Source organism: Onychomys torridus, chromosome 2 (assembly GCF_903995425.1).
Source record: "Onychomys torridus chromosome 2, mOncTor1.1, whole genome shotgun sequence".
Lineage (NCBI taxonomy): Eukaryota > Metazoa > Chordata > Mammalia > Rodentia > Cricetidae > Onychomys > Onychomys torridus.
The window spans coordinates 21,601,850-21,612,388 of NC_050444.1; positions in this window are offsets into that span (position 1 = coordinate 21,601,850).

Genomic DNA, 10,539 nt, shown 5'->3' on the forward strand with positions numbered 1-10,539 from the left:
TTATCTGAGACAGGCCTTATTCAAGGTAGTTTATTTAAGGCACCTGTTTGTTTTGTTAGTTTAGCATTTAGGAAACACAGGTGGATCAGTTGCTGAGTATTGAACAGTGATAGACTGTTATATCCTTACTGCCTGGATATTTTGATGGTCCCTTTGCCTCCCCGGCCCTGTGTGGCCCTAGTTGGGAAAGGAAGGGGTGATACCTTATTCCTCTGGAATTGATGACAAGGCAGTGGATCCTGGTGTCCTCTGGAGCTTGAGAGTACAAGAGAACTTATTTTTTTGAATTAGGGACAAGGCAAAGATCATGGCCCTGTCTGTATGCACATGAGAAACACAGGTGGTAACCTTAAAGTGAGACAATGAGCTCTTATCTTAGTTGGAAATCTTTCTCATTAAGTAACGCTGAAAGTACAATTAAATCTGGTAAGGTAAGTAAGGCTATCCTCTGTTCCCGACAATAGAAAGGAGGAGTGACATCCTAAAACTCCCAGGACTGAGTCAATGGCTCTGGTGTCCAGAAGGAAAGAAACTGATCGCTTCCCTGCTGTGTTCTGGGTTCCCTGCTGTGTCTGTAGCCAAGCCTAGGTTTGCTGGAGGTCTTAGCTTGATGTACCCATGCATCTTGGCGCCTGGGGCCAGTCAGCTGACTGGTTGTCTTTCTAGGCAGCACAAGGACAAGGCTGTTGATGGGCAGGGCACTCGCTAGCCCATGGCCTTTTTCACTTAAAACAGGGACCCAACAGCTTTCGGGAGTCAGCGAGTGCCAGCACTTGGCAATTTCGTTTTCGGGCTTTTATCTCTTCCCTGGTACACCTTAAATGCCACAGATGACTCTTTTGCCCATGGGGTCAGGAGCCTTGCTCTCCAGATACTTAATATTTAGCTGGGAACAAGAGATGGATTTTACTCTATGTCCTGAATTTTTTCCTGACAATTGGTGGCTTAAGGACAGCTTTTGGAAGATCTGCCAGTAGGCAGACAGTAAACTGATCCGTTTGGAAGACGTGCCTGAGGCTATAAGCTGATTTTTTTTTGGGGGGGGGGGGGGCTTAGGAGCCATCCTGATTATTGTAAACTTAATTGTTTAGATCTCAGCTGCTTTTAGACCCGTCTGTGGTTCTCAAGGCAGTTGGAGAATGAGTGGGTGGAGTTAAGGTGAGTTAGGGCGAGTCTTAGAAACCGCCCAAGCCGGCACATTTGAGCCCGCCCACTGCCCGGCACAGAAGCCAGACAGAAAAGGTTGCACATGGCTGACACAGAAGTGGGAAAGGAAAGAAAGGGTTTAGAGCTTTAGCAGAAAGCTTGGAGATGAAGCAACTCTTATTTTCCCGTTTGCTGGCTGAAGTACCTACCACACTGTTATGCAGTCAGGTTTACCGGTACCACAAAGCTGTTAAGTGGCCAGATTTACTGGTACCTACCCCTATCCACCAATGTAGGTGGTAAATGTACACCCCTATCCGCCAATGTATGTGATAAATGTATCTGCCCCTTTGTCCCATGACTGTAGCTGGGAGAAAAATAAAAAATTAAAGTAACAAACCAGGATCAGACTCCAATCTTGGGCATCCCCAAAGAATGGAGAGAGATCTAAGAATCAGCTCAAGTTCGCCATCCTCTTAGTCAAGGGATGGGATGGGCTGTGACTGTGCTGCAGTGGTCTACCCAGTAGACCCCAGACGACATTTTTGCTCCTTCTCGTTGGGAGCAAAAATGTGCCTGCTGTTGCCAGCACAGCCTGAGGACAACCCCCGGGATTGTCCATCGCAAACATATAGCTCAGATTTCAGCCATTAGAACAGCAGACTCACTGTGAAAAATCGTGGCGGTATCAGTAGTGGAAAGCTGTGCTTCTCATGGCTGGCCACCACCCAAGGCGGCCAGCTGGAGATGCGTGCTGGTTGGCGGAAGAATCAGAGGCCATGGTTACCTTTCTAGAGCTTCACTGAGAGAAAAAGAGATAGGGACAGAGAATCTTTTGGTTTAGGCATAGCTAGGAGCACATGAGCAGGAGAGAATGAAGAGACAGTTTAACATTGAGAGAAAGAAAGCTAAGATAAAGCGCAACTCTTTCCATTTGCCTGTTTGCTGGCCAGAATTAGATAACTCCTGTAAAAGATTGGGATTTTTTTGTTATTTTTTAAAGCATACTTGGGCCATCTCTCAGTGCAGAGATGGATAAGCTTAGGAATCTTTAAGCAAGAAGACAGCCTAAGGGAGAGGAAGGACTGATTGGGTTGGAAGCCTTATTTCCCATGTCTGCAGCGGAGAGGCAGAAAAAAACAAATAAACATGATCCGGAGCCAAGACCTCCTGGAGGCCAGATGGATTTCGGGCACAAGCCGCCTTATCAGCTCATCAGCTGGTAAGCGGAGGCCCCGCTGGCTGTGTGAAGCAAGGACTCCCCAGGAGCCCTTAATGCCCAGCCTCCCCGTCGGGCGTGAAGAATGTGCCGGCTTCACACAGTCCCGGATCGCACCTGAGAGTGGTGGTCCTATGTGAAAAATATCTCAAGCTGCAGATGTAGGAGGTGGCTGGAAATTTGGGCCTGTGATAGGGGCCAACCATAGCCAGTGAAGACCGTGGCCGGGGTTCCCCCTGTCTCAAGAATAACCAGTGAAGCGCCAGACGCTCAACGGTCATTCTCATGGATGCAGGAAACCGTTTTAAGCTAGCCGAAAAGGGGAAAACTCACCAATCAGAGCAGTGGTGTTGCATGTGGATTTGTGCAACCAGGCTAATGGACAGTGATCTGTCGCAAACGGAGCAGAGTTCCCAGTTTGTGCAGTGCAGAGTTTCCGTCCCCGGTTCCTGGGTTTCAGCACCAATGTTAGTTATTTAGGTGGTGCTCTTACCTGTGAGGAACACGTCCCAAACATGACAAATCCACAGAAGAGCTGTTTATTAATATAGGATAGAAAAGACGTGAGTGAGGAGACAAGAGAGAGAGAAGAGAGACCTGTGCAAAATGGCGCCGGCTTTTAAAGAGTGGGCCATGCATGCGTACAGGACCACATGTGGCTACTCCACACATATGTGTAGATTACATGGCCACGTGCACTTTATGCAACTATGTAAAGCCATGGAGTCCCAGTCCCGCAAGATGTTTGACTGGGAAATGGCTATTTTGAACTGGAAATAACTAGGCGGTCCACTGGGCAAGCACAACCATGTTTGATTTCCTATCACTATGAAAAGACAAAATCTGAAAATAATAAAAATAGAGGAAGGAGAAGAAACCCAGGTTAAAGGCACAGAAAATATTTACTAAAAAATCATAGACAAAAATTTCTAACCTAAAGAAGATGATACCTATCAAAGTACAGGAAACATACAGAACACCAAATAGGACCAAACTATAAAGTCCCCTTGGTACATATTAATCAAAGCACTAAATGTACAGAAGAGAGAGACAATGTTAAAAGCAACAAGGGAAAAAAAAAAACAAGTAATGTATAAAAAAAGACATATTAAATTACACCTAGTTTCTAACTGGAGACTCTAAAAGTCAAGAGTGTCTAGACAGATATGCCACAGACTTTAACAGACTACAGATATCACTCCATATTACTATATCCAGCAAATTTTTTAATCACAATAGATGGAGATAATAAGGCATTCTGTGACAAAAACAAATTTAAGCAATAATGATCTACAAATCCAGACCTATTATAAGTTTCTAGAAGAGAAACTCTGAGCTAATGTGATTAACTACACCAAAAACAAACAAACAAACAAATAAACAAACAACAGCAGGGAATAAATAATCCTAGATTATAAAAGTAAGTAGAGAAACTCTGTCTCTGCGTTCTCTCTCTCTCTCTCTCTCACACACACACACACACAGAGAGAGAGAGAGAGAGAAACAGACAGACAGACAGACAGACAGACAGACAGAAAGACAACAGTAACAAAACAATAGAAATCAACAATCATTGGTGATTATAACTCTCAACATCAATGGTCTCAATTCCCTAATTAAAAAAAAAAAACACAGACTAACACAATACTGCAAAAATCAGAATCATCCTTCTGTTGCATCTTAGAAACAAACTTTAACATCTGTTGGTTAAATAGGAGCTGCTTGTGGCCATGCTGACAGAGGAGCGTACTGGAGGAAAGTCACGAGCCATAGTTACCTTTTTAGAGCTATATTGGGAGAGAGGGGAGAAGGGGAGAGAGGGTGAGAGGAGGAGGAGGAGGAGAGAGAGAGAGAGAAGAAAAGACCAGAGAAACAGAGAGACTGCGTGGAGGGAAGAGAAAACGGAGGCACACAGAGGGCTTGCCCGCTTTTTAGACTGGGCCGCATCCCAGGCTGATGACGTAACTAAATACAGAACCCTTACAACATCAAGGATAATTATAATCTCAGGGTAAAAGAATTACAAAATATAACCCAAGTAAATGGATCTAAGAAGGAAGCTGGTATGGACATTTTAATAGCTGTACAAATAGGCTTCAGGGCTGGAGAGATGGCTCAAAGGTTAAGAGCACTGACTGCTCTTCCAGAGGTCCTGAGTTCAATTCCCAGCTCACAATCATCTATAATGAGATCTGGTGCCCTTTTCTGTATACATAATAAATAAATAAATCTTTTAAAAAATAGATTTAAAACAAAACTAATCAGAAGACATAGGGAAGGATATTATATGTTCATCAAAGGGAAAATACATGAATAAGAAATTGCAATTCTAACAATCTATGCCCCAAACACAAGGGCACCCAGATTTATCACATATTGACCCTCACACACTGATAGTGGGAGACTTCAATACCCAACTCTTGCTAATAGACATGTCATCCAGACAAAAACTAAACAAAGAAATGCTGGAACTAATTGACATTATCAAACAAATGATCCTAACAGATATTTAGAGAACTCTTCACCCAAACATACAAGAGTATACCTAATGCTCAGAACCTCATGGAACGTTCTCCAAAATTGACCACTTACTCAGACACAAAACAAATCTCAGCAGATACAAGAAAACTGAACTAAAACCATGAATCCTATAAGACCACCATGGGCTAATGCTGGATATGCACAAAAATAGAAACTACAGGAATCTTACAAACTGATGGAAACTGAAAAATTCACTACTGAGTGAAAAATGATTTAGTAGCTGAAGGGACAAGAGGACCAATTTTGGTCCAGCCATTTAATTTCAGCTGTATAATGTCCCAGATTTTGTCGCTACCTAATTGAATACTAGCTTTTTGGAAATGTAGAAAAATGTGAAAACATTACTTCATATGTGATGTGTCCTTTAAAACAGACATGGATTCTAGCAGCAAGGATATAAATCAAAGGAAATGATCATATCCCAATTTAGGCTCTAAGGGTTCCATGCCTAAGCTGTGCATTATTTTTAATGTTCAACTATTCTTCAAGGAAAAACTATGTTATACCTTCACAATAGGTGAGCATTTCAGATGCAAACATTTAATCATGTGTGTGAACAAATGAGGAGGGCACATGCCATTATAGGTAGGAGCTGTCATATCCTGATCATCAATTAGGTGGTTTGGTTTTAAAGTCAGGAGATGTTTGGGTATTCCTCAAAAGAAAAAGTCCATGAAGAGGAAAATGCAGTTCTTGCCACCTATAATTCAAAAGCAAGGACATGAAAGATCATAAAAGAAACACTTTTATGTATGACAAGAGGTGGGAAGCTGAATTACAAAAATGAGAATTTAAATACATTTTAGAAGGCAAATAGAACCTAGTCTTTTACACTGGCTATGAATTTGTCCAGTTGTGTGCTCTAGAGGCTCCTTGAAAGAATACAACCTTCACAGTGAACAGGTCCAGAAGTGAACTCCTGACTCAGTCCTTATTCCTGCAGGTTTTGGGTCAGGTGTGTTTCTGCTTCCAAATGTTAGAGTCCCAAATCTTAAAGGTTTCACTCCTTCCCCAAATCCCTGACTCTACTTTAGCTTGTGTTTAATAACTGACCTCTTTTATTTGTTCTTCCCATGACTGTCTTGTGCTAGATTCTCTGTCTTGTCTGGACATAAGTGTGAATCTTCTATCTTTTCTAGAGTAGCTTATGTTCAATCAGTTGCCAGAGAAATGAATTTAAAACTCATGTCAGTTTATAACACTTTTTGTTACTCAGAGTGTCTCTTATTCATTCAGAGTGAAAGTTCAGGTACTTGAAAGTAACATTGAGCTCTGATCTCATGTCTTTGCCCATGCTTCTGCTGCCTTTCAACAAACCCAAGTCTTGGGTGGCCACTTGGCTCAGTCTAGCATCTCCTGTTAGTTTTGGCTCAAATTTCCTCTTCTCAGTTGCTTACCCACACTACCTATTTTCAATCTATTATCCCACAGATTCTTCTTTTATCAGCCAACTGGGCATTTCCCCCTTATCTTTGAAATTATATTTTGTTTACCTATTAATTGATGATTGTCATTTCCTCTAGTAAAAGCTTAGTTCCACCTAGGCAATCACTGTTCCTCTTTTATTCACCAAAGTTTCACATTTCTATTCAGCTCCAATAGTATCATGCTCAATGTGATACTCTCCTGCATCACTGATGTCCATTTTATTTTATTTTATTTTATTTTATTTTATTTTATTTTATTTTATATTTTTAGTTTTTCGAGACAGGGTATCTCTGTAGCTTTGGAGCCTGTCCTGGACTAGCTCTGTAGACCAGGCTGGCCTCAAACTCACAGAGATCCACCTGCCTCTGCCTCCTGAGTGCTGGGATTACAGGCGTGTGCCACTAATGCCCTGATGTCCATTTTAAACTGAAGATTTATGTGGAAATTGACAGAAACTGAGTTTCCCAAGTAAATGGCATTCTGAAAGGGAAGCTATTTGCATGTGAAGAGGAGGTGGAACAGCCAGAAGAGGAAAGTCAAAACCCTTTGTTTCTATTCCCTGGACAGGCTGGAGGTCTAAGTTAAGAATGGATTCCATGGCCTAGGGGACTAAATTGGCTATCTAATACCTATTGACAGACCAGAAAACTAAACCCAATATTGTCAATTGATATTTGCTAATTAAAATGATTCTGTAACAAGATAAGACACTTGACCTTTTTAATGTAGAACCAGGGAGGTATTGTATAACCTTAAGAAATGTTTTTTAAAAATTTTTTGAGACAGGGTTGTAGCTTTGGAGCCTTTCCTGGAACTCACTCTGTAGCCCAAGCTGGCCTCAGACTCACAGAGACTCATCTACTTCTGTCTCCTGAGTATTGGGATTAAAGGCGTGTACCACCACCACCTGGCTAAAATTATTATTTCTATATAAATCATTCAGGATGGAGTTTCTGGTCCACTAAGAGGGTCTTTTTCCTTTTCTCAGAGGGTCCTTTTCTCAGAGTTGGGCCATACCCTGACTCACATGCCCCTTTTCTCCTATTCTCATTCAGCCTTGGGATCTTTCCCCTGTCACTATTCTTTGCTTTCTCAGTAGACAGCAAGTCCTAGCCTTATGGAAGCTGCTAAGATAAGGGAGACTTGGAGATTACTAGTTGATAGTCAGCCATTGATACCTAATATAAATGTAGTACTCACATGCTCAGAGATCTGCAGAGTATGGCATTTAAAATGTTAACCAAAAAAGGTTATTACATCAGACAGAGAGACTCCCAGATCTCAACAGTGACCCAAGGTCTCTGAAAAAGATGTCTCTGTCTGGATGATGGCAACACTGATCTCTGGACAAGTTGCCCAAATGCAACCAACACCTGCCACTAACAGCAGGACATCAGGGAATTGACACACCCTTTTGCACAGACAAAATAAGATCAGTCTTCCCTATGTCCCTCAGGGAAAAACTTTCACCTCAATGGTCCTTATGGGTCAAAGATTGATGCTGTTCTGATACTTCTGCCAATGATTTGGAGACCTGGGTATACTAACTGGGTATGGACTAGTCCTTGTCATTTTAAATAGATTTGAAAGCTGCTTGGTCTGTGAAAGACCCTGAGCCTTCAGGTCTTAACCCCCCACCCCCCTACCCCGCTTTGGGAATGAGGAACTAAAACCTGTACTAAAAGCAGAATTGCTAAACCATTGTTCAACCACAGTTAAGGTTTCTGTTAAGATATGTTGCTAAACCATAGTTAAGATAATTACTATGCTCTGGGAAAACAACTATAACTTTTTCCCATGCCCTGATGTGTAAACCCCCAAGAAGTTCTCAAAAAAAAACCAAAAACAAAAACAAAAAACAAAAAACCCTCAACTGAACCTAAGGTAACCTTTAAAGTAACCAATCCTGTAGGGCCCCACAATCTTATGTAAAGCTTATGATTTTGGCCTATAAAAATTGGACGTGACTACAGTTTGGGGCTTCTCTTACTCTGAGGAGGGGAGATAGCCCGTTTGTACAAACGCCTGAATAAACCCTCTTGCTGCTTGCATCAACTGGACTGGAGTCTGGGTTCTTGGGGTGCCCACCCGAGAAGGTAGTACCCTGAGTCTGGGGTCTATCAGTCTGCACTTAGATATGATATATCTGATAGATAATTACATGTCCACACAGTTGGGCTTGCCCGGCGGACCGCCTAACTATTTCCGGTTCAGAATAGCCATCTCCGGGTCAGACATCTCGAGGGACCGGGACTCTGTGGCTTTACGTGGTTGCGTAAAGCGCGCGCGCACAGCCATGTAATCTACGCGCATGCGTGGAGTACCCACAGGAGTTCCTGTACGCATGTGCGGCCCAACCTTTAAAAAGCCAGTGCCATCTTGCATGAGTCTCTCAGTCTCTCTCTGTCTGTCTCTCCCCTCATGTGTGTTTCACGCAGGCCTGTCACCTCTATCCTCTTTAATAAAACTCTTCTGTGGTCTTGTCGTGTTCGGGACATGTTCCTAGCGCCGCTTAAGTACTAACAATATCCTTCTCAGATCTCTGATTCCATTTGATGACAAGGCTTTACTTTAGCTGCCTTCTCAGTTCTCTATATGAAATTCACAGATTCCCCTCTCCTGGGGCTAATACTAGGTCTAGACATAATTTACCTATACAGACAGGTATGCCTCATTCACAAACTTCATGGTACAGGGTAGACTGGTTTCAGATATAGCTCCAGAGGTTCAAAGTTTTAACAAATGATTCTTAAAATTTTTAACCCTTTTGCCATGATGCAAATCCATTCCAACTGTCTTAGAGATAGCTACAGGCTCCTGGGAAAAGTTCTGCTACTGTATCAAGAAATCTGGTCTGATGAAAACTAGCAATCTCCAGAGCCCGTTTTTTGACTGCACCCATTTGAGAGTACATGTTGCAGTTTCCCTCTTCCTGCCTGGGCCAAGTGGCTCTCCAGATATGCCTATGAGACCAAAATGAGCCATCTTAGAAATAAGACCAAAATGCTTTCACCCTAAAACTAAAGCCTAAGATTTCTCCTTTTAGGTACAGGCCATGAGTTACTGGAATAGGCCATGAGTTACTAAAACCAGTCAGTCCAGATTCCAGAAACCAGGAAATGTAAAAGTACTGAGTCACAAGGTAGTCACGAGGTAATGACAGCTATACTATGGAATGTCCTCTCCCTGGTTCCCTAGGTAACTGTTTGACCAAAGAATGTTCCAACCCTGGTTTCCAGGGTAACTGACCATAAAAAAAACGCCCCCACCTGAGGGCAGCCAATGAGAGGTGGTGGTGGGCAACCACTCCCTTAGAAGTAAAGATTAAGCCATGATTTCTAGAAAGTCCCTAGAATCAAGCCAATCAGAATTTTACCTGTACTAGCACCCCTAAATGATGTAACCCTGTGGTTTTTGCCTTTAAAAATTGAGCTTGCAGAGAGGTGGTCACTTCCTCCAGCCTCCACTGCATTGGATCTGTTGGATGAAGTCCCTGCTTAGGCTTGTATATCCAGAATTAAACCTAGCTTTTGCATTCCGGCATGCTCGTCTTTGGTGGTCTCTCTGGGGGTTGCCATCTGGGCACAACCATGCCAATACCTGTACTAGCTGGTACCAGCTCTGAGGATGCCAACTGGGACAGATGCACCCCCACCTCCAGAGAAATGGCAGATATGATGGCTCCTGTACTCCGAAAGAACACATCATCCTTCAACTAACTGCTGGTACCACCTCTCCAGGCCCAGGCAGGCACCTGTCCAGCAACTGGAACCTGGTTTTCCAAGATGTCCCAATAATGGGCATATCTGCTCTCACATCTCACTCATTCATTCTTGCCTCTTCTGTACAACCAGGGCACTTCTCCATGCCATTCTTTCTGTCAGTTATTACTCTTCCCATGGATAGCTTAGCTCATAAGGCCAATGATAAAAATCTATTTTCCCTAGCAACCTTAAGGAACAGATGCCTGAGATCTCCACGATGACATTTAATTAAATGCTTCTTCACTTCCACCTCCTTCCGTGTGTGACTCCTGGTACCTCCCCTCCCCCCAGTCTTGGGAATTCAGAGCCCTTGTTCTCCCACTTGCTTCCATAACTCACCTCTTTTTATACTAATCAAACAGAGGAATGTTGATATTCTGACACACCCCTTGACTGCCCTTAACTTCATCCTGACACAAAAGCCTCATTTTAAGGAAAACT